The sequence below is a fragment of the Oncorhynchus tshawytscha genome, linkage group LG24, assembly GCF_018296145.1.
Source record: "Oncorhynchus tshawytscha isolate Ot180627B linkage group LG24, Otsh_v2.0, whole genome shotgun sequence".
Lineage (NCBI taxonomy): Eukaryota > Metazoa > Chordata > Actinopteri > Salmoniformes > Salmonidae > Oncorhynchus > Oncorhynchus tshawytscha.
The window spans coordinates 29,278,269-29,300,128 of record NC_056452.1 but is presented as its reverse complement, the minus strand read 5'-3'; the positions used below and the strand labels follow the sequence as shown (position 1 = coordinate 29,300,128).

General features: G+C 46.1%; 1 protein-coding gene and 1 long non-coding RNA gene across 2 annotated transcripts in view; both read left to right on the top strand.

The window, feature by feature from the left end:
- LOC121840715 (zinc finger MIZ domain-containing protein 1-like) overlaps window positions 1-21,860 on the top strand; it is a 384,796-nt gene that overhangs the window by 276,757 nt on the left and 86,179 nt on the right. The window lies entirely within an intron of this gene.
- Window positions 459-1,136, top strand: LOC121840716. Its single transcript, XR_006079847.1, has 2 exons — window positions 459-556; window positions 803-1,136. It is a non-coding gene; the product is annotated as an uncharacterized LOC121840716 (long non-coding RNA).

Here is a 21,860-nt window from a genome sequence, read left to right as displayed (position 1 = left end):
GAGAGGGAAGGAAGAGAGGGAAGAAAAGAGAGGGAAGGAAGAGAGGAGAAAGAAGAGAGGGAAGGAAGAGAGGAGAAAGAAGAGAGGGAAGGAAGAGAGGGAAGGAAGAGAGGAGAAAGAAGAGAGGGAAGGAAGAGAGGAGAAAGAAGAGAGGGAAGGAAGAGAGGAGAAAGAAGAGAGGGAAGGAAGAGAGGAGAAAGAAGAGAGGGAAGGAAGAGAGGGAAGGAAGAGAGGGAGAAAGAAGAGAGGGAAGGAAGAGAGGAGGAAAGAAGGGAAGGAAGAGAGGAGAAAGAAGAGAGGGAAGGAAGAGAGGGAAGGAAGAGAGGGAAGTAAGAGAGGAGAAAGAAGAGAGGGAAGGAAGAGAGGAGAAAGAAGAGAGGGAAGGAAGAGAGGAGAAAGAAGAGAGGGAAGGAAGAGAGGAGAGGGAAGTAAGGAGGAGAAGGAAGGAGGGAAGAGAGGAGAGGGAAGGAAGGTACTAATATAGAAGAGAGAGGGGAGACTGATGGGAAGGAAGGTACTAATATAGAAGAGAGAGGGGAGACTGACTAGAAGGAAGGTACTAATATAGAAGAGAGAGAGGAGACTGACGGGAAGGAAGGTACTAATATAGAAGAGAGAGGGAGACTGACTAGAAGGAAGGTACTAATATAGAAGATGGAGAGGGGAGCTGACTAGAAGGAAGGTACTAATATAGAAGAGAGAGGGGAGACTGACTAGAAGGAAGTACTAATATAGAAGAGAGAGGGAGACTGAGGGAAGGAAGGTACTAATATAGAAGGGAAGGAAACTGACTAGAAGTAAGGTACTAATATAGAAGATGGAGAGGGGAGACTGACTAGAAGGAAGGTACTAATATAGAAGAGATGGGAGACTGACTAGAAGGAAGGTACTAATATAGAAGAGAGAGGGGGGACTGACGGGAAGGAAGGTACTAATATAGAAGAGAGAGGGAGACTGACTGGGAAGGAAGGTACTAATATAGAAGAGAGAGGGGAGACTGATGGGAAGGAAGGTACTAATATAGAAGAGAGAGGGAGACTGACTAGAAGGAAGGTACTAATATAGAAGATGGAGAGGGGAGACTGACTAGAAGGAAGGTACTAATATAGAAGAGAGAGGGGAGACTGACTAGAAGGAAGGTACTAATATAGAAGATGGAGAGGGGAGACTGACTAGAAGGAAGGTACTAATATAGAAGAGAGAGGGGAGACTGACTAGAAGGAAGGTACTAATATAGAAGAGAGAGGGGAGACTGACTAGAAGGAAGGTACTAATATAGAAGAGAGAGGGGAGACTGACGGGAAGGAAGGTACTAATATAGAAGAGAGAGGGGAGACTGACTAGAAGGAAGGTACTAATATAGAAGATGGAGAGGGGAGACTGACTAGAAGGAAGGTACTAATATAGAAGAGAGGGGAGACTGACTAGAAGGAAGGTACTAATATAGAAGAGAGAGGGGAGACTGACTAGAAGGAAGGTACTAATATAGAAGAGAGAGGGGAGACTGACTAGAAGGAAGGTACTAATATAGAAGATGGAGAGGGAGACTGATGGGAAGGAAGGTACTAATATAGAAGAGAGAGGGGAGAATGACTAGAAGGAAGGTACTAATATAGAAGATGGAGAGGGAGACTGACTAGAAGGAAGGTACTAATATAGAAGAGAGAGGGAGAATGACTAGAAGGAAGGTACTAATATAGAAGAGAGAGGGGAGACTGACGGGAAGGAAGGTACTAATATAGAAGAGAGAGGGGAGACTGACGGGAAGGAAGGTACTAATATAGAAGAGAGAGGGGAGACTGACGGGAAGGAAGGTACTAATATAGAAGAGAGAGGGGAGACTGACTAGAAGGAAGGTACTAATATAGAAGAGAGAGGGGAGACTGACGGGAAGGAAGGTACTAATATAGAAGAGAGAGGGGAGACTGACTAGAAGGAAGGTACTAATATAGAAGAGAGAGGGGAGACTGATGGGAAGGAAGGTACTAATATAGAAGAGAGAGGGGAGACTGACTGACTGGAGTTTAAAACTCAAGTCCCATTTTGTTATGTAGATTTTGTTCTGTGTTACAGTGTACTATATATTCAGGTAACTGGCTAAGTAAAGTGAACACCAACATGAAGTTGGTTTATTAGGGCGTTGAGCCAGAACAGATTCAAATGTGCCTCGGCATAAATTCTAGAAGTGTCTGGAACTGTATTGGAAATTCCGTCATCTGGTGTTTTTGGTGGTGGTAAACGTCGTCTCATCAGGCGTCGCTCCAGAATCTCCCTTAAGTGTTCAATCGGATTGAGACTTGGTGACTGACACACACACACACACACACACACACACACACACACACACACACACACACACACACACACACACACACACACACACACACTTTAATCCCCCTATGCTCCTTTGAGACCCCTGTTTCAAAGTCACTGAGACCTCTCCTTCCAGCCATGGCAGCTAAAATAATGGGTGACTGGTCATTTTTATACATGACCCAAAGCATGATGGGATGTTAATTGCTTAATTATTTCAGGAATCACCTGCTTTCAATATACATGGCCTCCCTCATTTAGTCAAACGTGTCCATTATTTTGCCAGTTACCTGTATTATGCGACACAATCTTCATATGAAAATCAGCACTTTATGTTGAAGAATTTCCATTTAATCTCTTTTTTAAACTTTTAAACTTTTCTAAAAAAAAAACAAAAAACAATTCACACATTCTCTCACGGTCTTAAAATAAAACAATTCACACATTCTCTCACGGTCTTAAAATAAAACAATTCACACAGCTTGTCATCATGCATTCTCTCACGGTCTTAAAATAAAACAATTCACATTTTGCTGTTCATCTTCCTCCAAGACATTCCACTTTAATGTCAACTCATACCAGTTCATGTACCGGTTATGTGTACACAAACACAGAGATAACCTTCTATCAACTACCAACCATCTGTCAACTACCAACCTCCTCTTCTGTCAACTACCAACCTCCTCTCCTGTCAACTACCAACCGCCTCTTCTGTCAACTACCAACCGCCTCTTCTGTCAACTACCAACCTCCTCTCCTGTCAACTACCAACCGCCTCTCCTGTCAACTACCAACCTCCTCTTCTGTCAACTACCAACCATCTGTCAACTACCAACCTCCTCTTCTGTCAACTACCAACCGCCTCTTCTGTCAACTACCAACCTCCTCTCCTGTCAACTACCAACCGCCTCTTCTGTCAACTCCTCTTCTGTCAACTACCAACCTCCTCTTCTGTCAACTACCAACCGCCTCTTCTGTCAACTACCAACCTCCTCTCCTGTCAACTACCAACCTCCTCTTCTGTCAACTACCAACCTCCTCTCCTGTCAACTACCAACCTCCTCTCCTGTCAACTACCAACCTCCTCTCCTGTCAACTACCAACCTCCTCTTCTGTCAACTACCAACCTCCTACCCTGTCAACTACCAACCTCCTCTTCTGTCAACTACCAACCTCCTCTCCTGTCAACTACCAACCTCCTCTCCTGTCAACTACCAACCTCCTCTCCTGTCAACTACCAACCTCCTCTCCTGTCAACTACCAACCTCCTCTCCTGTCAACTACCAACCTCCTCTCCTGTCAACTACCAACCTCCTCTCCTGTCAACTACCAACCTCCTCTTCTGTCAACTACCAACCTCCTCTTCTGTCAACTACCAACCTCCTCTCCTGTCAACTACCAACCTCCTCTCCTGTCAACTACCAACCTCCTCTCCTGTCAACTACCAACCTCCTCTCCTGTCAACTACCAACCTCCTCTTCTGTCAACTACCAACCTCCTCTCCTGTCAACTACCAACCTCCTCTTCTGTCAACTACCAACCTCCTCTCCTGTCAACTACCAACCTCCTCTCCTGTCAACTACCAACCTCCTCTCCTGTCAACTACCAACCTCCTCTCCTGTCAACTACCAACCTCCTCTTCTGTCAACTACCAACCTCCTCTCCTGTCAACTACCAACCTCCTCTTCTGTCAACTACCAACCTCCTCTCCTGTCAACTACCAACCTCCTCTCCTGTCAACTACCAACCTCCTCTTCTGTCAACTACCAACCTCCTCTTCTGTCAACTACCAACCTCCTCTCCTGTCAACTACCAACCTCCTCTTCTGTCAACTACCAACCTCCTCTCCTGTCAACTACCAACCTCCTCTCCTGTCAACTACCAACCTCCTCTTCTGTCAACTACCAACCTCCTCTCCTGTCAACTACCTCCTCTCCTGTCAACTACCAACCTCCTCTTCTGTCAACTACAACCTCCTCTTCTGTCAACTACCAACCTCCTCTCCTGTCAACTACCAACCTCCTCTTCTGTCAACTACCAACCTCCTCTCCTGTCAACTACCAACCTCCTCTCCTGTCAACTACCAACCTCCTCTTCTGTCAACTACCAACCTCCTCTTCTGTCAACTACCAACCTCCTCTTCTGTCAACTACCAACCTCCTCTTCTGTCAACTACCAACCTCCTCTTCTGTCAACTACCAACCTCCTCTTCTGTCAACTACCAACCTCCTCTTCTGTCAACTACCAACCTCCTCTCCTGCCAACTACCAGCCTTCTGTCAACTACCAACCTTCTATCAACTACCAACATTCTGTCAACATTCAACCTCTTCTTCTGTCAACTACCAAGCTTCTGTCAACTACCAACCTCTTTTTCTGTCAACTACCAACCTTCTATCAACTACCAACCTTCTGTCAACTACCAACCTCCTCTTCTGTCAACTACCAACCTCCTCTTCTACCAACCTCCTCTCCTGCCAACTACCAGCCTTCTGTCAACTACCAACCTTCTATCAACTACCAACATTCTGTCAACATTCAACCTCTTCTTCTGTCAACTACCAAGCTTCTGTCAACTACCAACCTCTTTTTCTGTCAACTACCAACCTTCTATCAACTACCAACCTTCTGTCAACTACCAACCTCCTTTACTGTCAACTACCAACCTCCTCTTCTGTCAACTACCAAGCTTCTGTCAACTACCAACCTCCTGTCAACTACCAACATCCTCTTCTGTCAACTACCAACCTTCTGTCAACTACCAACCTCCTGTCAACTACCAACATCCTCTTCTGTCAACTACCAACCTCCTGTCAACTACCAATATCCTCTTCTGTCAACTACCAACCTCCTGTCAACTACCAACATCCTCTTCTGTCAACTACCAACCTCCTGTCAACTACCAACATCCTCTTCTGTCATCTACCAACCTTCTGTCAACTGCCAACCTCCTGTCAACTACCAACATCCTCTTCTGTCAACTACCAACCTCCTCTCCTGTCAACTACCAACCTCCTATCAACTACCAACATCCTCTTCTGTCAACTACCAACCTCCTGTCAACTACCAACATCCTCTTCTGTCAACTACCAACCCTATGTTAACTACCAACCTCCTCTTCTGTCAACTATCTAACTTCTGTCAACTACCAACCTTCTGTCAACTACCAGCCTTCTGTCAACTACCTAACTTCTGTCAACTACCAACCTTCTGTCAACTACCAACCTCCTCTTCTGTCAACTACCTAACTTCTGTCAACTACCAACCTTCTGTCAACTACCAACATTATCTTCTGTCAACTACCAACCTTCTGTCAACTACCAACCCTATGTCAACTACCAACCTGGGGCGGCAGGGTAGCCTAGTGGTAAGAGCGTGTGACTAGTAACCGGAAGGTTGCGAGTTCAAACCCCTGAGCTGACAAGGTACAAATCTGTCATTCTGCCCCTGAACAGACAGTTAACCCACTGTTCCTAGGCTGTCATTGAAAATAAGAATTTGTTCTTAACTGACTTGCCTGGTTAAAAAAAAAAAAAAACTTCTGTCAACTACCAACCTTCTGTCATCTACCAATCTTTTGTCAACTACCAACCTTCTGTCAACTACCAACCCTATGTCAACTGCCAACCCCCTTCTGTCAACTACCAACCTTCTGTCAACTACCAACCCTATGTCAACTGCCAACCCCCTCTTCTGTCAACTACCAACCTTCTGTCAACTACCAACCTTCTGTCAACTACCAACCTTCTGTCAACTACCAACCTTCTGTCAACTACCAACCTTCTATCAACTACCAACCCTATGTCAACTGCCAACCCCCTCTTCTGTCAACTACCAACCTTCTGTCAACTACCAACCTTCTGTCAACTACCAACCCATGTTAACTACCAACCTTCTGTCAACTACCAACCCTATGTCAACTACCAACCTTCTGTCAACTACCTAACTTCTGTCAACTACCAACCTCCTCTACTGTCAACTACCAACCTCCTCTTCTGTCAACTACCAACCTCCTCTTCTGTCAACTACCAACCTCCTCTTCTGTCAACTACCAACCTCCTCTACTGTCAACTACCAACCTCCTCTTCTGTCAACTACCAACCTCCTCTCCTGTCAACTACCAACCTCCTCTCCTGTCAACTACCAACCTCCTCTCCTGTCAACTACCAACCTCCTCTCCTGTCAACTACCAACCTCTTCTTCTGTCAACTACCAACCTCCTCTTCTGTCAACTACCAACCTCCTCTCCTGTCAACTACCAACCTCTTCTTCTGTCAACTACCAACCTCCTCTCCTGTCAACTACCAACCTCTTCTTCTGTCAACTACCAACCCCCTCTTCTGTCAACTACCAACCTCTTCTTCTGTCAACTACCAACCCCCTCTTCTGTCAACTACCAACCTCTTCTTCTGTCAACTACCAACCTCCTCTCCTGTCAACTACCAACCTCCTCTCCTGTCAACTACCAACCTCCTCTCCTGTCAACTACCAACCTCTTCTTCTGTCAACTACCAACCTCTTCTTCTGTCAACTACCAACCTTCTGTCAACTATCAACTTCCTCCTCTGTCAACTACCAACCTCTTCTTCTGTCAACTACCAACCTCCTCTACTGTCAACTACCAACCCCCTCTTCTGTCAACTACCAATCTTCTGTCAACTACCAACCTTCTATCAACTACCAACCCTATGTCAACTGCCAACCCCCTCTTCTGTCAACTACCAACCTTCTGTCAACTACCAACCTTCTGTCAACTACCAACCCTATGTCAACTACCAACCTTCTGTCAACTACCTAACTTCTGTCAACTACCAACCTCCTCTACTGTCAACTACCAACCTCCTCTTCTGTCAACTACCAACCTCCTCTCCTGTCAACTACCAACCTCCTCTCCTGTCAACTACCAACCTCCTCTCCTGTCAACTACCAACCTCCTCTCCTGTCAACTACCAACCTCCTCTCCTGTCAACTACCAACCTCCTCTCCTGTCAACTACCAACCTCTTCTTCTGTCAACTACCAACCTCCTCTCCTGTCAACTACCAACCTCCTCTCCTGTCAACTACCAACCTCCTCTCCTGTCAACTACCAACCTCCTCTCCTGTCAACTACCAACCTCCTCTCCTGTCAACTACCAACCTCCTCTCCTGTCAACTACCAACCTCCTCTCCTGTCAACTACCAACCTCTTCTTCTGTCAACTACCAACCTCCTCTCCTGTCAACTACCAACCTCCTCTCCTGTCAACTACCAACCTCCTCTCCTGTCAACTACCAACCTCTTCTTCTGTCAACTACCAACCTCCTCTCCTGTCAACTACCAACCTCTCTCCTGTCAACTACCAACCTCCTCTCCTGTCAACTACCAACCTCTTCTTCTGTCAACTACCAACCTCCTCTCCTGTCAACTACCAACCTCCTCTTCTGTCAACTACCAACCTCCTCTCCTGTCAACTACCAACCTCTTCTTCTGTCAACTACCAACCTCCTCTCCTGTCAACTACCAACCTCCTCTTCTGTCAACTACCAACCTCCTCTCCTGTCAACTACCAACCTCTTCTTCTGTCAACTACCAACCCCCTCTTCTGTCAACTACCAACCTCTTCTTCTGTCAACTACCAACCCCTCTTCTGTCAACTACCAACCTCTTCTTCTGTCAACTACCAACCTCCTCTCCTGTCAACTACCAACCTCCTCTCCTGTCAACTACCAACCTCCTCTCCTGTCAACTACCAACCTCTTCTTCTGTCAACTACCAACCTCCTCTTCTGTCAACTACCAACCTCCTCTCCTGTCAACTACCAACCTCCTCTTCTGTCAACTACCAACCTCCTCTCCTGTCAACTACCAACCTCCTCTCCTGTCAACTACCAACCTCCTCTCCTGTCAACTACCAACCTCCTCTCCTGTCAACTACCAACCTCCTCTCCTGTCAACTACCAACCTCCTCTCCTGTCAACTACCAACCTCCTCTCCTGTCAACTACCAACCTTCTGTCAACTATCAACTTCCTCCTCTGTCAACTACCAACCTCTTCTTCTGTCAACTACCAACCTCTTCTTCTGTCAACTACCAACCTCTTCTTCTGTCAACTACCAACCTCCTCTACTGTCAACTACCAACCTCCTCTCCTGTCAACTACCAACCTCTTCTTCTGTCAACTACCAACCTCCTCTCCTGTCAACTACCAACCTCCTCTCCTGTCAACTACCAACCTCTTCTTCTGTCAACTACCAACCTCTTCTTCTGTCAACTACCAACCTTCTGTCAACTATCAACTTCCTCCTCTGTCAACTACCAACCTCTTCTTCTGTCAACTACCAACCTTCTGTCAACTATCAACCCTCTCTTCTATCAACTCTCTCTCTCTCTCTCTCTATCTATCTATCCCTCTCCCCTTGTCTCTCTCTCTCTCTCTGTCTCTGTCTGAGTATCTGACAAGACAGGTAGGTTATGTTGTTCGTTGCTTTGTCCCTTGCTGTGCTGTTTTCACGAGGCATGCATGGGTTTAAGCTGCGACATTAGAACTTGTCTTTCTAGGTTTTCAGAAAACCAGCCCAAGCATGAATAGTGCAGGAGGTGGTTTTAGGCGGAATGTTAAATGTTTTGTGTCTCTCTTTGTACAACAGAGAAACTTGACAATTAGCCTAAGCAGTCAAGAGTAGGAGGGAGGTTCAGCCTATTCCTTCTGGAGCCCTCAAATTCAAATCTGGACCCTCTAATCAGGGACGGATTTACACCTGGGACAGCAGATGGGTGCAATTAATAATCGGGGAGAACAGAAAACATACTATGCTTGACTCTGGTCCCTATAGCACTCTGATGGATACGTGGTAGACTGTCATGCCTTGTGTGCCAGTCAGAGACTGCTGAAGACATGAAGTCAGACATGTTGTCCTCGAGCCGTGGTAAAGTCTCATGTTGTAACTTTACACATAGGACAGCGGTCGGTCGATCGCATACACACAAACCTGAAGGGCTATAATTTCTCTCCTAAGAGAGTGCTCTCTCTCTCTCTCTCTCTCTCTCTCTCTCTCTCTCTCTTCACCAAGCTGTTTTGCCTGACTCTGAGTCACCTGAACTGATAGTTTAGTTGTGGATTTAGGAAATAACATGAGGTGCCTAAACACACTGTTAGTGGCCTCTGCCTTAAACATATTTGAATGTCAGAGAGAATTGGACAGAGTTCAAGAGTGTGTCAGGGAACTAAGTTCTCTCTCAGGACAGAAACAATGGGAACTAAGTTCTCTCTCAGGACAGAAGCAATGGGAACTAAGTTCTCTCTCAGGACAGAAGCAATGGGAACTAAGTTCTCTCTCAGGACAGAAGCAATGGGAACTAAGTTCTCTCTCAGGACAGAAACAATGGGAACTAAGTTCTCTCTCAGGACAGAAACAATGGGAACTAAGTTCTCTCTCAGGACAGAAACAATGGGAACTACTATTGCTTCTGTCCTGAGAGAGAACTTAGTTGCCATTGCTTCTGTCCTAAGTTCTCTCTCAGGTAGGGCTGTGCGATATAACCAAAATATCATATCACAATATTTTTCAGATTGACTATATTTGACGGTATTTAATGTTTTTTGAATAATAAAAAAGTTGTAAATATGCTTTGAGTAGGTCATTACCCCAAGGTACAAGGTAGAAACATAGACCCGTTGAAATCAGTTATAGTTTTTCTCCATTCTGAACGTGTTATAATGATGTTTTATACTATCCAACGATGTTCATCATTTTTCATACATTTCTGCATTTTCTGCATATGTGTTATAATTTCCTGCCACAATGTATGATACGGGCAAAACAAATCTAGGCCTAGTTAATTGGTGAACTGTTGGAATGAATGGAAATACACTGAACAGAATTATAAACGCAACATGTAAAGTGTTGGTCCCATGTTTCATGAGCTGAAATAAAAGATGCTTTGAAATTCTCCAAAAACAAAACGTTTATTTCTCTGAAGTTTCTCGCAAATTGTGTGTACAAGTTTCTTTACATCTCTGTGAATGATCATTACACAGGTGCACCTTGTGCTGGGGACAATAAAAGGCAACTCTAAAATGTACAGTTTAGTCTCACAACATAACGCCACGGATGTCTCAAGTTTTGAGGGAACGTGCAAATGGCATGCTGATTACAGGAAAGTCCACTAGAGCTGTAGCCAGATCATTTCTTTTTTTATTTCTCTACCATAAGCCGCCTCCAACGTTGTTTTCGAGAATTTGGCATTACGTCCAACCAGCCTCGCAACCACAGACCAGGTGTATGGCGTAGTGTGGGGAGGTGGTTTGCTGATGTCAACGAATGTGAACAGAGTGCCCCATGGTGGAGGTGGAGTTATGGTATGGGCAGGCAGGCAGGCATAAGCTACGGACAGCAAACATAATTGCATTTTAACGATGGCAATTTGAATGCACAGAGATACTGTGACAAGACCCGAGGCCCATCATCTGCCACCATCACCTCATGTTTCAGCATGTAATGCACAGCCCCATGTCGCAAGGATCTGGACACAATTCCTGGAAGCTGAAAATGTCCCAGTTCTTGAATACTCACCAGACATGTCACCCATTTGAGCATGTTTAGGATGCTCTGGATCGACGTGTAAACAACAGCATGTTCCAGTTCCCTACAATATCCAGAAACTTCACACAGCCATTGCAAAGGAGGTGGGACAACATTGCACAGGCCTCAATCAACCGCCTGATTAACTCTATGTGAAGGAGATGTGTCTCGCTGCATGAGGCAAGTGGTCACACCAGATACTGACTGGTTTTCTGATCCAAGCCCCTACCTTTTTTTAAGGTATCTGTGGGCAACAGATCCATATCTGTATTCTCAGTCATGTGAAATACATAGATTAGGGCCTAATGAATTTATTTCAGTTGACTGATTTCTTTATATGAATTGTAACTCAGTAAAATCATTGAAATTGTTGCATGTTGCATTTGTATTTTTGTTCAGTATAGAATGATGAATCTTATAGTTGGAATATGCTGGGCAGCACCTTGAATACATTGTTTGACGTGACTAAGAATGAATAAGCCAGGGAGGAATTATTGACAGGCTAGGAACCAAAGTGTTGGTCAGTGTTTCCAGGGCACCGTAATTAGATGTTACAGGTCATGTTGTCTTACCTCATGTAGCTAGCTAGCGAACATATTCATGATTGACCTATTCCTATCTGATTTGGAAAAAACTGTCGCACAAACAACTTTGCTAGGCCTACACCTGCACTGGTACCAGACTGTATTAGCCAGCTAAGTTTGTTCAGACTTAATTACATTTAGCAAGCAAGTAGCGATTAGCATTAGCGGCTAACAAGATTTATCTTAGCCACAACATGCTAATAAAAGACAAACTAGCAGACAGTAATATACACAAACTAATATTGCTTGTAGAAAAGCAGCATCGTTGATACCAACATCTTTCTGCATATGAACAGCAGGAAAGTAACTCTGTGGTCTAGCAACTGCTCTCTCCTTGAGTGACAGGGTGGGGGAGGCGGGGCTTGGTGTGGGAAGCAGCATACAACAGGATGAGAAAAATGACTCACCAAAACAGACACTAAACACGCCGGAGTTGCATATCACATTTAACAAAACAACCATTGAAATACCGTTAGAGAATGTAAAGTAAAAACACAAACCGGTTCCTGCATCAATGCTGGTATATATGTTATACCGCCCAGCCCTCAGGACAGAAACCATGGGAACTGAGATATGTCTTAGGACAGAAGCAATGGGAAACTGATTTTTAGAGACTGTCATGCATAGGGTCTTAGGACAGAGACAATTGAGACGAGCAAGAATGTTAGTTATCTTGTCTTCATGTTTTTCAAATGTGACAATCCCAGACGTTGCACAAGTTTGTCAAAATTGGATTTCTTTGATCCCAAATCAGTCACCATGCTTCATATGCAGTTATTTTCGGAAAGTATTCAGACCCCTTGACTTTTTCTAAATGTTGTTACGTTACAGCCTTTTCTAAAATGTTCCCTCATCTACACATTACAGCCCATAATGATAAAGCAAAAAAAAATGTTTTTTAGAAATTTTGGCAAATTTATTACAAATAAAAACCTGATATCACATTTCCAGAAGTATTCAGAACCTTTACTAAGTACTTTGTTGTGATTACAGCCTTGAGTCATCTTGGGTTTGACGCTACAAACGTGGCACACCCGTATTTGGGGAGTTTCTCCCATTCTTCTCTGCAGATCCTCTCACGCTCTGTCAGGTTGGATGGGGAGCGTTGCCGCACAGCTCTTTTCAGGTTCTAAAGAGATATTTGATTGTGTTCAAGTCCGGGCTCTGGCTGGGCAACTCAGGACATTCAGAGACTTGTCCCGAAGCCACTCCTGCATTGTCTTGGCTGTGTGCTTAGGGTTGTTGTCCTGTTGGAAGGTTAACCTTCGCCCCAGAGTGCTCTGGAGCAGGTTTTCATCAAGGATCTCGGTACTTTCATCTTTGCCTCGATCCTAACGAGTCTCCCAGTTCCTGCCGCTGAAAAACATCCCCACAGCATGATGCTGCCACCACAATACTAGTGCCAGGTTTCCTCCAGACGTGACACTTGGCATTCAGGCCAAAGAGTTCAATCTTGGTTTCATCAGACCAGAGAATCTTGTTCCTCGTGGTCTGAGAGTCTTTAGGTGCCTTTTGGCAAACTCCAAGTGGGCCGTCATATGCCTTTTACTGAGGAGTGGCTTCCGTCTGGCCACTCTGACATAAAGGCCTGATTGGTGGAGTGCTGCAGAGATGGTTGTCCTTCTGGAAGTTTCTCCCATCTCCACAGTGGAACTCTAGAGCTCTGTCAGTGACCATCGGGTTCTTGGTCACCTCCCTGACCAAGGCCCTCTTCCCCGATTGGTCAGTTTGTTCGTGCGGCCAGCTCTAGGAGGAGTCTTGGTGGTTCCAAACTTCTTCCATTTAATAATGATGGAGGCCACTGTGTTCTTGGGGACCTTCAATACTGCAGACATTTTTTTGGTATCCTTCCCGAGATCTGTGACTCAACACAATCCTGTCTCGGAGCTCCACGGACAATTCCATTGACCTTCATGGCTTTGGTTTTTGCTCTGACATGCACTGTCAACTGTGGGACCTTCTATAGACAGGTATGTGCCTTTCCAAATCATGTCTAATCAATTGAATTTACCACAGGTGGACTCCAATCAATTTGTAGAAACATCTCAAGGATGATGAATGGAAACAGGATGCACCTGAGCTCAATTTAGAGTCTCACAGCAAACTGTCTGAATACTTATGTAAATAAGGTGTTTTTTATTTTTAATGTTTAAAACATTTGCTGAAATACATTTTTAAATCCTGTTTTTTTACTTTGTCAATCTGGGGTATTGTGTATAGTTTTCTGAAGTAAAAACAGAAATAACGTAACAAAGTAACAAAGAAAAAGTAAATGGAAACCTTAAGGGACTGTATCTCATTAGCTGATATTATTATTGACATAAAGTAGTTTTCACAGCTCTTCCCTTTATGGAAGATATTGTACCAGCATTTAGCTACTCTGTACTAAAGGCTGTAAATCAACTCACTAATCAGACAGTATCTTTGTCTTCCTCAGCCACACGGGATGACAGATAGCTTATAGCGCTGTGATTCACCTGATAGGAAATGCCAAGAGATACAGTTTTAACCATTCTAGATGATTGCTCTTTCCTTCCTTTCATTTTAAAAATGTTTAACTAGGCAAGTCAGTTAAGAACAAATATTTATTATCAATGACGGCCTAGGAACGGTGGGTTAACTGCCTGTTTAGGGTCAGAACGACAGATTTTTACCTTGTCAGCTTGGGGATTCGATCTAGCAACCTTTGGGTTACTGACCCAACGCTCTAACCACTAGGCTACCTGCCACCTCTTTACATGATGAGTGTGCGGATGGAGTCAATTCAGTCAATTCAGGAAGAAAAAACGGAAATTCCAATCTCAATTTCGATCAGAACAATTTTGAATTTTATTTTCAGTTGACTTCCTGAATTGAAATGAATTGAAATGGAGTTGATCCCAACCCTGGTGTGCGGTGAGCTGAGCGAATGGTAAACGAACCACCTCATCCATAAAAAACTCCAGACTATACTGTGTTTCCTTATGGAGTATCATAGCTAGATAATTATGTGTAGTAACTCAATGGGACTATACTGTGTTTCCTTATGGAGAATCATAGCTAGATAATTATGTGTAGTAACTCAATGGGACTATACTGTGTTTCCTTATGGAGAATCATAGCTAGATAATTATGTGTAGTAACTCAATGGGACTATACTGTGTTTCCTTATGGAGAATCATAGCTAGATAATTATGTGTAGTAACTCAATGGGACTATACTGTGTTTCCTTATGGAGTATCATAGCTAGCTAATTATGTGTAGTAACTCAATGGGACTATACTGTGTTTCCTTATGGAGAATCATAGCTAGATAATTATGTGTAGTAACTCAATGGGACTATACTGTGTTTCCTTATGGAGTATCATAGCTAGCTAATTATGTGTAGTAACTCAATGGGATGACATGATGTCCGTTCATTACATGTGATTTCGTTAGCCATGTCTCAAATTAAAATGTCAGTTTTTGTATTTTATCCATTAGATTAGTGGCACTTTTTTAACAAGTTGCTTTTAATGAATTGCTGCTGAATATCAAGAAAATATTGATTGTGAAGTAACGTAGTATATTATTGACTGCTTGCTGTTTACACGTTTATAGTTGTGTAATTATTTATCCAAGGCTGGGTGCTCACACAGCCCCTCCCCTCCCAAGCACACATACAGACAAGCCCAACCCTTCCCAGTCCTGTCCTTTCCTGTCCTGTCCTTTCCTGTCCTGTCCTGTCCTGTCCTGTCCTGTCCTAGCCAGCCCTGTCCTGTCCTTTCCTAGGCAGCCCTGTCCTGCCCTGTCCTTTCCTAGCCAGCCCTGTCCTGTCCTTCCTAGCCAGCCCTGTCCTGCCCTGTCCTTTCCTAGCCAGCCCTGTCCTGCCCTGTCCTTTCCTAGCCAGCCCTGTCCTGTCCTTTCCTAGCCAGCCCTGTCCTGTCCTGTCCATTCCTAGCCAACCCTGTCCTGTCCTGTCCTTTCCTAGGCAGCCCTGTCCTGCCCTGTCCTTTCCTAGCCAGCCCTGTCCTGTCCTGTCCATTCCTAGCCAACCCTGTCCTGTCCTGTCCTTTCCTAGGCAGCCCTGTCCTGCCCTGTCCTTTCCTGTCCTGTCCTTCCCTGTCCTGTCCTGTCCTGTCCTATCCTGTCCTTTCCTGTCCTGCCCTGTCCTGCCCTGTCCTGTCCTGCCCTGTCCTGCCCTGCCCTGCCCTGCCCTGCTCTGTCCTGTCCTTCTATCTGCCTTCCTCTGCATATCAGGAAGTCAGTGTGTTTGCATCCCAAATGGCACCCTATTCCCTATATAGTGCACTACTTTTCCCCAGGACCCTGGTCTAAAGTAGTGCACTATATAGGGAATAGGGCTCTGGTCTAAAGTAGTGCACTATATAGGGAATAGGGTGCCCTTGGTCTCTGGTCTAAAGTAGTGCACTATATAGGGAATAGGGTGCCATAGGACCCTGGTCTAAAGTAGTGCACTATATAAGGAATAGGGCTCTGGTCTAAAGTAGTGCTCTGTATAGGGAATAGGGTGCCATAGGGCTCTGGTCTAAAGTAGTGCACTATATAGGGAATAGGGTTCCATAGGGCTCTGGTCTAAAGTAGTGCACTATATAGGGAATAGGGTGCCATACAGGATGCCTGCTCCTTAGTCTCTCAACCCTGCCTCCTACTCTCCCAGAATCCTCCCTGGTTGCCGTTACTTAGGATGTCTAGTTTGATGGATTAATTCAACTGTATGCTACGTTAGAGAATAGCAGAGTGGAAGAAGAACGGGATAAAATCTCAGCTCAATCTACTCATCCGAAACCATTCCTGTCCTTGTAGTTTAAGAGGAGCTGACCAGTAGCTCTTCTCTTTCCGTAACAACAAACTCTTGTTTTAAATGAATTGATCGAGGTTTCTTTTTTATGCCCGTACCTCTGGACTCTGTCCAAGATACAGGCTGTCTCGCACATTAGGCACCACCCCCCACCTTTTGCAAGTTTGAAATGTGAGCTGCCGAGCCTGCTTGTCTGTGTGTGTTTCTGTTCTCTTCTGGCTGTGTGGCTGTGTGTCTGTGTGATGTGTTTATTGGGAGGGCAGGCAATGGCTCAGTAGACAGAGAGGATACATCTATAACAGCAACGGCTGCAGGAAGATACAACAGAGGTGAGGAAATAAAACATTTAGTTCTCCCTCTCTCTCTGTCCCCGCTCACCCCTCTCTCTCCCTCTCCCACTGTCCCCCTCACCCCTCTCTCTCTCCCTCTCCCACTGTCCCCCTCACCCCCTCTCTCTCTGTCCCCCTCACCCCTCTCTCTCCCTCTCTCTCTGTCCCCCTCACCCCTCTCTCTCTCCCTCTCCCACTGTCCCCCTCACCCCTCTCTCTCCCTCTCCCACTGTCCCCCTCACCCCTCTCTCTCCCTCTCCCACTGTCCCCCCCTCACCCCTCTCTCCCTCTCTCTCTGTCCCCCTCACCCCTCTCTCTCCCTCTCCCACTGTCCCCCTCACCCCTCTCTCTCCCTCTCTCACTGTCCCCCCCCCCTCCCCTCTCTCCCTCTCTCACTGCCCCCCCCACCCCCCTCTCTCCTTCCTTAGCTATCTCTCTCTCTCTCTTTAACACTTGAGCAGGCAGCAGCAGAAAACCAGGTCCTTTATGTTCTAGAGTAGACGGAGACATTCTCTATGATCCTGTCCTCCTCCTCTCTGCTGTCTGTCCTCCTGTCCTCCTCCTCTCTGCTGTCTGTCCTCCTGCCCACCTCTCTGCTGTCTGTCCTCCTGTCCTCCTGTCCTCCTGTCCTCCTCTCTGCTGTCTGTCCTCCTGTCCTCCTGTCCTCCTCTCTGCTGTCTGTCCTCCTGTCCTCCTGTCCTCCTCTCTGCTGTCTGTCCTCCTGTCCTCCTGTCCTCCTCTCTGCTGTCTGTCCTCCTGTCCTCCTGTCCTCCTCTCTGCTGTCTGTCCTCCTGTCCTCCTCTCTGCTGTCTGTCCTCCTGTCCTCCTCTCTGCTGTATGAACAAAGCTTCCTTTTTAAAAGTCTTAACCCTCTTGTTCTGCCATGCTATTGTCTCGTGGGGATTGGTTGTCAGAGAGAGAGAGAGAGGGGGAGACAGAGAGAGAGGAAGAGGGGGAGAGAGAGTGGAGGGAGTACAGTGAGAGAGGAAGAGGGGGAGAGAGAGAGAGAGGAAGAGGGGGAGAGAGAGTGGAAGGAGTACAGTGAGAGAGGGAGAGGAAGAGGGGGGAGAGAGAGAGAGAGTGGATGGAGTACAGTGAGAGAAGGAGAGGAATAGGGGGAGAGAGAGAGAGAGGAAGAGGGGGAGAGAGAGTGGAAGGAGTACAGTGAGAGAGGGAGAGGAAGAGGGGGGGAGAGAGAGAGAGTGGAGGGAGTACAGTGAGAGAGGGAGAGGAAGAGAGGGGGAGACAGAGAGAGAGGAAGAGGGGAGAGAGAGAGGGGGAGACAGAAAGAGAGGAAGAGGGGGAGAGAGAGTGGAAGGAGTACAGTGAGCGAGGGAGAGGAAGAGGGGAGAGAGAGAGAGTGGAGGGAGTACAGTGAGAGAGGGAGAGGAAGAGGGGGGGAGAGAGAGAGAGAGAGAGAGAGAGAGTGGAGGGAGTACAGTGAGAGAGGGAGAGGAAGAGGGGGGAGAGAGAGAGAGAGTGGAGGGAGTACAGTGAGAGAAGGAGAGGAAGAGGGGAGAGAGAGAGAGAGAGTGGAGGGAGTACAGTGAGAGAAGGAGAGGAAGAGGGGGAGAGAGAGAGTGGAGGGAGTACGGTGAGAGAAGGAGAGGAAGAGGGGGAGAGAGAGAGAGAGTGGAGGGAGTACAGTGAGAGAAGGAGAGGAAGAGGGAGAGAGAGAGAGAGAGTGGAGAGTGGAGGGAGTACAGTGAGAGAAGGAGAGGAAGAGGAGAGGGGAGGGGAGAGAGAGAGAGAGAGTGGAGGGAGTACAGTGAGAGAAGGAGAGGGAGAGGGGGAGAGAGAGAGAGAATGGAGGGAGTACAGTGAGAGAAGGAGAGGAAGAGGGGGAGAGAGAGAGAGAGTGGAGGGAGTACAGTGAGAGAAGGAGAGGAAGAGGGGGAGAGAGAGAGAGAGTGGAGGGAGTACAGTGAGAGAAGGAGAGGAGAGGGGGGAGAGAGAGAGAGAATGGAGGGAGTACAGTGAGAGAAGGAGAGGAAGAGGGGGAGAGAGAGAGAATGGAGGGAGTACAGTGAGAGAAGGAGAGGAGAGGGGGAGAGAGAGAGAGAGTGGAGGGAGTACAGTGAGAGAAGGAGAGGAAGAGGGGGAGAGAGAGAGAGAGAGTGGAGGGAGTACAGTGAGAGAAGGAGAGGGAGAGGGGGAGAGAGAGAGAGAGTGGAGGGAGTACAGTGAGAGAAGGAGAGAGGAAGAGGGGGAGAGAGAGAGAGAATGGAGGGAGTACAGTGAGAGAAGGAGAGGGAGAGGGGGGAGAGAGAGAGAGTGGAGGGAGTACAGTGAGAGAAGGAGAGGAAGGGGGGAGAGAGAGAGAGAGTGGAGGGAGTACAGTGAGAGAAGGAGAGGGAGAGGGGGGGAGAGAGAGAGAGAGTGGAGGGAGTACAGTGAGAGAAGGAGAGGAAGAGGGGGGAGAGAGAGAGAGAGAGAGAGAGTGGAGGGAGTACAGTGAGAGAAGGAGAGGAAGAAGGGGAGAGAGAGAGAGTGGAGGGAGTACAGTGAGAGAAGGAGAGGAAGAGGGGGAGAGAGAGAGAGTGGAGGGAGTACAGTGAGAGAGGAAGAATGGGAGAGAGAGAGAGAGGGTGGTGGAGAGAGTACAGCAGGAGAGGGAGAGGAAGAGGGGGAGAGGAAGAGAGAGGGGGAGACACAGAAAGCTGTAAAATAGCTACTGGCTTGCTTGAGTAGTGCAAAAATAAAAAGAAGCCCTAGCTTCCTGATTCCTGCAAATAACTATTTGTAGACATGTGAGGAGCAACAAGGCGGGGGGGAGGAGTCCCACTGTGGGGGGAGTCCCACTGTGGGGGAGGAGTCCCCCACTGTGGGGGGGGTTCCACTGCGGGGGAGTCCCACTGTGGGGGTCCCACTGTGGGGGAGGAGTTCCACTGTGGGGGGGTGTCCACTGTGGGGGGGGGTCCACTGGGTTGGGGTTCCACTGTGGTAGGTTAGTACTAATGACTGACAGGGTGATTAAATGACTGACTGGCTGAGTAACTAACTGACTGGCTGAGTAACTGACTGACTGGCTGAGTATCTAATTGACTGGCTGAGTAACTAACTGACTGGCTGATTAACTAACTGACTGACTGACTAGCTGGCTGATTAACTAACTGGATGGCTGATTAACTAACTGACTGACTGACTGGCTGATTAACTAACTGACTGGCTGATTAACTAACTGGCTGGCTGATTAACTAACTGACTGGCTGATTAACTAACTGGCTGGCTGATTAACTAACTGACTGGCTGTGTAACTAACTAACTGGCTGATTAACTAACTGACTGGCTGATTAACTAACTGACTGACTGACTGGCTGATTAACTAACTGACTGGCTGAATAACTAACTGACTGACTGGCTGATTAACTAACTGACTGGCTGATTAACTAACTGACTGGCTGATTAACTCACTGACTGACTGACTGGCTGATTAACTGACTGACTGACTGACTGGCTAATAAATTAACTGACTAGCTGATTAACTAATTGACTGGCTGTTTAACTAACTGACTGACTGACTGGCTGGCTGATTAACTAACTGACTGGCTGATTAACTAACTGACTGGCTGATTAACTAACTGACTAGCTGATTAACTAACTGACTGGCTGATTAACTGAACGCCTGATTAATAACTAAATGACTGTCTGTCTGACTGATTCATTGACTATCTATCTATCTAACTGACTGACTGACTGACTGATTAACTGACTGGCTGACTGGCTTTGTGGTGTGGTTTAGTTGGTTGTCCTCCCCCATTCATTACCCAATTGTGTAGAGCTGAATGAAACACATGTTCTCCTCAATATCAGGGATGTTTCCAAGTTGTGAAATCACACCCTTTGTTCTTGTCCCTCCCCTGTGCAGAGTAACTCAAGATCTGATTGGTACTTCAACTTCAAATCAAATCGCTGTTGCCTTGTCATGTCCTTTTTAATAAGAAACAGACAGGGACCACGCTTCAGAATGGTACGCAGGTACACATTTCTCCCTATGTGACAGCATTCTCACATACCTGGAGAGGAGATGGGCCATGAAAGCAGCAGGACACCCCCATGGCTTCTTCATACCACAACAGAAATGGATATATTACTGCACCTTCTCCCAGTGTGGGTGGACCATAAATTTAACCGATTCATCCCTAGCTGCTGTACAGATCAACTCATTTGCTCACATGCTCCTTTTCAAGGGGAGAGAGAGAGAGAGAGAAAGAGAGAAAGAGAGAGAGGTAGAGAGAGAGGTAGAGAGAGGTAGAGAGGTAGAGAAAGAGAGAGAGGTAGAGAGAGAGAGGTAGAGAGAGGTAGAGAGGTAGAGAGAGAGAGACAGAGAGAAAGAGAGAGAGGTAGAGAGAGGTAGAGAGGTAGAGAAAGAGAGAGAGGTAGAGAGAGAGAGGTAGAGAGAGGTAGAGAGAGAGAGGTAGAGAGAGAGAGAGAGGTAGAGAGAGAGGTAGAGAGGTAGAGAGAGAGAGAGACAGAGAGAAAGAGAGAGAGGTAGAGAGGTAGAGAGAGAGTGAGAGAGAGTGTTGGTGAGAGAGTGTTAGAGAGAGAGAGGTATTGCAAACCACTAATTTCAGAAGAGGGTGAGTCAGAGAGGGAGATGTACGAGTGTGAATGGTTAAGGGTTGGAACACAGTTATTAAGGAGGGAAACCAGGAAAGAGAGACATCAAATAATTGGGCCCTTATATTTTAATCTGAACCCGGCGATGACTAAATTATCAGCCACTTCTTCACTTTCTACAATTCCATGTTTGACATTTCAGTCTTTGGTGGACATGTTAAAATGTTCTCTCGTATGGTGACACTTAACCTGTTGATGGTGTTGATAGGGTTAATAGACTGCTCGTTGTTTTCACCTTGTACCCAAACCTCAACTGCACCGTTCAATCTCTCACAATGGGATTAACATGGAGATTGGGATTCTAGTCTATTCTGTTGGTTCTACTACATTTATTCTGTTGGTTCTACTACATTTATTCTGTTGGTTCTACTGAATCTATTCTGTTGGTTCTACTGAATCTATTCTGTTGGTTCTACTACATTTATTCTGTTGGTTCTACTGAATCTATTCTGTTGGTTCTACTGAATCTATTCTGTTGGTTCTACTACATTTATTCTGTTGGTTCTACTACATTTATTCTGTTGGTTCTACTGAATCTATTCTGTTGGTTCTACTACATTTATTCTGTTGGTTCTACTGAATCTATTCTGTTGGTTCTACTACATTTATTCTGTTGGTTCTACTGAATCTATTCTGTTGGTTCTACTAAATACTTCATCCATTCTGATTGTTAT